This window comes from Lolium rigidum, chromosome 5 (genome assembly GCF_022539505.1).
Source record: "Lolium rigidum isolate FL_2022 chromosome 5, APGP_CSIRO_Lrig_0.1, whole genome shotgun sequence".
Lineage (NCBI taxonomy): Eukaryota > Viridiplantae > Streptophyta > Magnoliopsida > Poales > Poaceae > Lolium > Lolium rigidum.
The window spans coordinates 192,995,925-193,003,970 of record NC_061512.1 but is presented as its reverse complement, the minus strand read 5'-3'; positions in this window follow the sequence as shown (position 1 = coordinate 193,003,970).

Genomic DNA, 8,046 nt, shown 5'->3' with positions numbered 1-8,046 from the left:
AGGCCGAAGGTCATGGACGTGTAGCGATAGGCGCCTAGGGGCGTGATGAATGCTTGTCTTCTCTTGGTCTTCCTTGGCCATCTTTATTTGATTGTACCCGGAGTATGCGTCAAGGAAGCATAGCGACTCGGACCCGGCGACCGCGTCGATAATCCGGTCGATTCGCGGTAGGACGAATGGGTCCTTGGGACACGCACTTGTTGAGGCTTGTGTAGTCGATACACATTCGCCACGTCTTGTTTTTCTTTAGCACTAGGACTGGGTTTGCCAGCCATTTTGGGTGCTTGATTTCTATGATGAAGCCGGCAGCGAGTAGCCGGTTTACTTCTTCGGCGATTGCGCGTCGCCGTTCTTCTCCCACGGGGCGCATTGCACTGCCTAACGGGTCGCGCGGTGGGATCGACGTGTAATTTGTGCTCAGCAAGTTCTCTCGGGACACCTGGCATGTCAGATGGTTTCCATGCAAAGATATCTCGATTCTCACGGAGGAACTTGATGAGCGCGCTTTCCTATTGGGCGGACATGCCCGTCCCAATGGTAACTTGCCTACTTGGATCATTTTCTACAAGATCTACTTGGCGAGTGCCTGCTGCGGCCTTGAAGGTTGTTGCGGACGAGTCGAGCTCGGTTGGCTTCTCCAGGATGGCGGGGTCGTTGCGGTCGACTGGGTATTTGGCGAGCTCGGTGGAGTTGTCTTGTTCGTCGGCGATGACGGCGTCGGCGAGCTTGGCGCTGTCATCCTCGCACTCCAGCGCCATCTCCGGATCGCCGTGGACGGTGATGACGCCTCGAGGCCCTGGCATCTTCATCATGTTGTATGCGTAGTGTGGGGTCGCCATGAAGCGGGCGAATGCCTGCCGGCCGAGTACGCAGTGGTAGGAGCTGCGGAAGTTCACCACTTCGAACGTTATCCGCTCGGTGCGGTAGTTCACGGGCGTGCCGAAGGTGGCCGGCAGCGTCACTTTGCCGATCGGGAAGGCCTTCCGCCCAGGGACGATGCCGTGGAACGTAACCTTGGTGTTCTCGAGTCGTGAGTCTGGTAGGCCAAGCCGCTGGAAGGTTTCGTAGTACATAATGTTGATGGAGCTTCCCCCGTCCATCAGGGTTTTTGGCAACCAGTAGTCGGCGACCTTGGGCCTGACGACTAGCGCCACTCGCCCGGGGTACTCGATGCGGGGGGCATGGTCTTCGCGGCTCCAGGTGATGCTTTGCTCGGACCAGTTGAGCCACCGGGGCACGTCAGAAAGTATGACTGCGTGTACTGCCACAGCCCTTGCGAGGACCTTCCTGTCCCGCCGGTCACCGACCCCGGTGAAGGTGTGGAGCGAGCCGGCGCTGCGACCGAAGCCTTCTCCCTTGTGCTGATCTTGGTCTTTGGCGCGGTCTTTGTGCTGATTGCCGCCGTCGTTTTCCTTGGCGCGGCGAGCTCTTTCTATCCGCTCAGGGAGTAGCAATTTCCCGTCGTGTGATTGGCGGGCTTGCCCTCCTTGCTGTGATAGATGCATGGTGCGTCTAGGAGGCTGCGGGCGTCGAAGCGCTTGGGTTGGGGCCGGTCCTCCCGAGGTGCGCGAGTGTCGCGCCGGAATGATTTTGGCTCGCGCTGCTCGTAGTCGGTGGTGGCGACCAGCTCATTGTGTCCTCCCTCTCCGCGACGCTTGCCGTTGTTGGACCGGCCGGCGAATCGGTAGTCGCCACGCCGGGGCTCCGTGTGTGCAGGGCGGCGATTGCGTCGTTGACCGTACTCGTCGTCCGAGTCGACCGTAGGGTCTTCGTCGGCGTAGCGGGTGGCGATGTCGAAGAGTTCGGAGATTGATATATTATCCCTGGCTGACGCGACGGAGCTTGGCGCTTAATGGTTCATACCGGCAACAGCGTCGAAAGCAATAGATTGCCGTGTCCGTGCTGATGCCGCTGGAGGTCGTCCACATATCCTGCCAGCGTTGCACCCACCGGCGGGTCGACTCGCGTGGGCCTTGGACGCGGCGATCCGGGTCTTCTATGGTTGTGGCACGGGTGTATGCGGCGGCGAAGTGCTGGATGAATGCGGCGCGAGCTTCTTCCCGGAGTCGATGTCGTTGACGGTGAGGGTGTTGAACCGGTGGCGATTGACGCCGTCCATCATGAGAGGCGGGTAGCGTGCTTGCGAGTAGCTCGGAGTGGCCCTGGATCCCCATTGCCATGGCGTACGAGTCGATCCGGACGGTAGGGTCGATGTGTGTGTCGTACTTCTCGATGTCGCGGGGTCCTTTGAACCCCACGGGGTACGGCTCGCCTCGATCATCGGTCCGAAGCAAGCGGGGCCGATTCGGGTGAACGCGCTCGGCGCGGGGCTTCATCGGCGTGGCGGTCGTTCAATCGGTTGCGCGCCCGCCATTCTTGATCGTTGACGATGTGGGTTCGGGCGTCGGCCGGCTGCCCGTTGGCGGCGACCATCACCCGCGCGGGGCGCGGCTCGACTCGGTTGTTAGACGAGTGGGCCGCGCGCGGTCGTCGGGGCGGGCCATTGTTGGCGTTGACGATTGCTCGGTTTGCCGCGTCGACGACGCCGCGCGGCCGGCGGATGTGCGCGAATAGAGTCGCCCTTGCGAGTCGGGCTGCGGCGTGTTGCTGCTCCAATGCCTTGGCTACCAAAGCCTTGGCGTGCTGGACGAGGATTGCCCCGTCTCCCGTTTCGGGGATTCTTGCGAGGACAGCCTGCGCAGGCTGCAACGTTGTCGGGCCGGAGACGAGTGCGGTGGTAGGCCATTGGCGTCGACTCTGCCCGAGGAACTTCGGGTGGTGGTGGTGGTGGGGGTGGCGGAGGTGCTCCGTGCGCCGCTCTATCTGCAGCAGCCCGACTTCCTTCGGGATGTCGGGGTTTTGGACTCGGGCGACCCGGATTTCTCCGTCCGGGTCGTCGAAGTTAAGGCGTGCTTGTTCGGGAAAGTCGTTCGCACGGGCGCGCTCCATACGCCGGCGGTTTCGCTGCCGGCGATAGTGGGATACAGCTCTCACTTCGTCTTGCTCGAGGCGGAATTTCTGCCTTTCGGCGAGCTCCTTTTTCCTTTGCTCCTCGAGGGCCGCCCGGTGCGCCTCGATCTCGGTTGCGGTGGCGGTTGCAGGGAGGGGAGTGGTGAAGGCGTCGGCCGGATGCTCTTCTTCACCCCCTGCCATGAAGGCTGCGGTTGGGTAGCGGTAGCGCGGGGCCTCGACGGAGTCCGAGTCGGAGTCGGCTGCCGAAGAGGGAGAGGATGGAGTCGTCCTCGAAGCCACCTTCGAAGTCACTCGGGTGGGAGACCATGGAAATAGAGTCCTTGGTTGACGCCGTAGCGATGGAGCGAGCGGTCGGGGACGCGGCGGTGGATCCCGCAGCCGACGTTATAGCGATGATGTCGGTGAAGTCGGCGTCGATCGCGGCGATGACGGAGTCGATGACCGGGATGGTGTCGATGGAGTCGGCGGTTGGAGCGAGTGTCGGCGGAGTCGGCGGCTGCCGAGGCAATGTTGGAGTTGGTAGTCGGTGCCACGACCGCCGACTCGGCATCGTCTTCCGGGGCCGCCTCGGCCTCCGCGTATACCTCGCCGGTGACCGGGCGAGTAGCGGTGAGGAGCTGCCACGGCGCGAAGGGGTCGTGCGAGCGGCGGGGCGAGGCTCAGAGGGGTCGCTAACGCCGGCGAGCCCAACGAAGAGGTTGATGGAGCCGATCGGCACCATCCAGGCGTGCTTGAGAGGCGACGAGGCGGGTCGGTAGGTGCTCGGCTGGATGTGGAAGAAATTGCCGGTGGCGATCATCCTGCCGGAAGCAACCGGCCGCCGCAGCGGCGAGTAGGGCCTCGCCGTAGCTCGGAGGCTTGATGTCCCATGCCCCACGGTGGGCGCCACTGTCGTGGATGTGGCCACGGCGGATGCTACGAGGGGTAGCACTTCGTTGATGCGAGGGGAATGGAACATCGCCATCTACGGGTCGAGGTGCAAGAGACGCAAGGGTTTTACCCAGGTTCAGCCCCTCCGGAGAGTAAAAGGCCTACGTCCTGCTAGATCTTTATTGCTCAGTGGAGAATTACAATGGGGGGGCTCAGTCGGCGACTACGCCGTGAGCTTACAAAGGGAGATTGGATCTCGAATCAAGTGTCCTCTAGGGTTTAAGCTCGGGGGTTTATATAGACACCCCCGACTTAGGGTTACATGGCGATAACTCCAAATCATATTCGTTGCTATTAATCCGGGATTCGTTAACCCCCTAGCAAGTAATCTTCTAATCCGAGTCGCACGAGATCTTCTCCTTAGGATCGCGGCCCGGTCGCCTTTGGGCCCAGTCGCTCGGGCGACTGGCAGTCCACCTGGGCCTTCGTCTTCACGGCGAGTGGGACTGGCGACCCACCCCCTATGGGCATATCCCCATCATGTAGTAGAAATCCTTGTCTCGGGACTTCAAGTCCTCAAAGTATTCCATAGTGTTTTGCATGTCTACGAACTTGTTCTCTGCCCGAAGTTTGGATCTGAAATTTGCCATGTCTTTTGGTGTGTATGGCACTCCTTCTACTGATTCATATAGTGTAGCCATAAGTTGCATCATTTTGCTTGTATCCATGTTTACAGTGTGTAGTATTTTTAAGAACTCTTGGTCTTCTTCCGGTATGTCTCTGTGTGAGCGTAGGAAACCAGTCAACGACCACTTCTTGATTAGAGGGTGATTGTGATCATCACAGAATTCCGTCACCATCCAGGCACCGTCTCTGAATTTCAATGCCATCCTAGCTGGACAGTCAGTCCTAATGTTGCTGCACTTCATCCTTTCTGGTACAACTGGTTTAGGTTTCGCGTATCTTCTTTCTCTTTTGCTTGGTGACCTGCTTTATGGCAAACCATAGCTGCTCTTATGTATTCTCCAGTGACCTCGGATTTCTTCCTGTAATTGTATCTGATTCCAAATCCTCTCCTCCTTGCAAATGCCAAGTAGTGCCTCTGAGCATCTTCAAGTGTATCAAATCTCATATCTGCTCTAGGTGCTTGTGGAGTTGAAACTACTTCTGCATTCCCTTCGATCCCATCGTTCTGTGCAGCCGGCGGAGTTTGTGCAGAACTTGCTTGTGGAAGTGTAATCTCAGTGCACGCTCTGTCTGCTGACATAGCCCTGGAGGTGGATCCTGCGTTGTCCATGCCTCGCTTTTTTGCAAAAAATAATGTACAAGCAAATAAAGATCTGCAAATTATAGTAGCGGTAAAACGGGGGGTGTTTTTTGTGTGGCAAGTATGATGGAGTAAACTTGGTTGCTTCTTACAATTAACTTGGTAGGTTTTTTCCAGCAGGCTTAGATTTAGCTTTTTTACAATTAACTTGGTTTGTTGCTTTTTAGCTGATAACTGTGATGTATTAAATCTGTTATGTGGGCACAATTAAATCTGGCAAGTATGATGGAGTAAACATGGTTTCTGCTTACAATTAACTTGGTAGGTTTTTCCAGCATGCTTAGAAATTAGCTTATTACAATTAACCTGGTTTGTTGCTTACAATCTGGTATCTGGGCACAATTAACTTGGTAGTTTTCAATTAAATTTTTTATCAAATTCATACATGCTTTTTTAGTTTTTGAGCATGGTTTTTGCTGCAGAATGTAATGGCAAAAAGTATCACTTTGTTTTTTTAAAAAACTGCCTAACCTGTGTTTGCCGAAGATACTTGAACTGATAAAGTAGCATTAGGCACATCTTGCCCTTTGAATTCTGTGATGTTCATCTTCTGCAACCTGCAAATCAAAATGTGAATTAGTTTCTAATACTGTTTTGGTTTTTTGTAATGCAGGAAGTAGAGTGAAGCAAGATGAATGTCTGGTTGTGTAGTTATGCATTTTCTTCTTGTTTCTGGAAGGCACGATGAAGCACGGATAAGTCGACCAATGGAGAGTGAAGCAAGATGAATGCTGGCTGTGTAGTTATGCATTTTCTTCTTGTTTTTAGCATGTGGTACTTTTTGGTTCTAGAAACCCAGCAGGCAAGTGCGTGTGACTCTGTTTTTTTTAGTATGTTCTGATGGACATGGTGATGAGCAAGAATCTACCAGGCAAGTGTATGTCGTTTTTGGTTTATAGGAACATGATGATCAACAAGAATCTGCCAGGCAAGTGCTGTTGATTTTAGGAACATGATAGGGGTTCCTTTTTTGATTTTTGTTCTCATGGATGAACTAAAATTCTGCCAGTGCATGTGATGCTTGGAAAATACTTACTGTTTAGGGGGATCAAGGGAGGGTCAAAAAAATTATGGGGAGATGGTGTTTTTCCAGATCGTACCTGTCTGTTGTAGATCTGCAAATTCCCTTTGAAATCTGGTAGTTTCTCCCCCTGAACAAGGTGGTCACCTCATCTTGGCACTGTGTTTCTCCTCTTCTCTCCCGTGTTCTTCTTCTCTTCCCAGATCTAGTTTTCTGTTCTGTTTTTGGAGAAAACGTGAGGAAGAAGAAGATCCAGTGATGGGAGGTCACGAAATTGTTGTGTAGGGCCGACAAAAGCTTCGGGAAGAAGAGAGTCTTTTTGCACGTGATGTTGTCTCCCTGGACGAAATTTATGGTAGGGCCCACGTGGTTTGTTGGTTAGAAATATCCAGGGCGTGGGTGGGGCCGGTAGTACAGCTGGCGGTGGACATGCGGTGAAGCTCACGTTTTTTTGCGTCCTTCGCGCGCACCCGGTCGACCGAATCACGTGGGTGGGCCCATCCAAAACCGTCGCACGGACGAGAGCTCTGTGCGGCGCCGCCGTGTAGTGCGGTCCAATATATACTACTATGTATAGAGCAACCGTACATGCATCCTAAACCTGGAAACACCCGGACCTGATATAACCTGATAGACGTTGGGTTTGGGCTGACGTAAAGGCTATGGATTCGCATAGGATTTCAGCAACGCTACGAAACCTCGTTCGTATTTATTCCTTTTGTACCAACTATCGTTTCCCTTCCGAATAAAACTGTCCGAGCAGTTTCCTTCACAAGCACACGAACTAATATGGACCGAACGGAGAACCAACCTGTGGTTGGATGGTTAGGAAGAGCGATGGCACTCTCGACCACTGGAGTTCAAATCCTAGATTTGACACTTTGGGGTCTCATAAAGGCGGAATATTCTTCGGTGGGAGGCGACGTTCCCGTCGATAGCGAGGCGCTCGTGGTGACTTCGTCAATCTCAAGACCCGCCGGATCAATTCTTCAACGCAGTCTCTTGGAGGTGCTCATAGGGGTAGGGTATGCGTGTGTGCGTTCATAGGGGTGAGTGTGTGCGCGTATGTATGAGCGTCTTTGATTGTACTGTGTTTCGCAAAAAAAAAAAAAAAAAAAAAAAAAAAATGGACCGAACGTGAACCGAAGGGCGACGTACGACTTATGAAGACGCCTTTCATGATGGACGAAAACGCAGTTTGACGGACCAAACCACGGAAACGTTAGCTCCTTTATTATTAGGTATAGATAACGTGGTAAATTCACGAGTGTTACGGGATCAAAAGTCAGGCGCGGGAAGCAGGAGGAGATAGTGCGATGGCATTCTGTGAGTTATTTGTGGGATGCGTGATCCCACCAGACATTCGCAGGTTTCACCTTAAAATGGTGGGACTAAAACTCCTCATGTGCTGCACCATTGAACAACGACGAAAGGGGTACCATGGTCACTAAGCCCATAAGTTTTTTTTGAGGGTGACTAAGCCCATAAGTAGTGGCACTTATCCTCAACTGAATCCTAGATGGACTTCAAAGCCCAGGCCCATATAACAGCCCATCCTAAAACTCGGCCTAAAAGCCTAAAAAGCTGTTCCATGGCCGAACCGATTTACCGATTACTGAAGAGAACAGGAAAAAGTGGATAGCGGCAACGTCAGCAGCACCATACACCCGGTCTATAGACCGCCGTGACATAACTTCACCATGTCAGTCCTCGCGGCCCTTGCTGCTTCCGGTCCCACGCCGAAGCCCATAGACCGGGTCCACGCAGGCCCGTCGCCGGGCGGCGAAAGATCTGAGCCGCGAGCGACGGGCTCCAGCGCCGGCGAGCGCTCGCCCATCCGGTCTATAAATCGTCC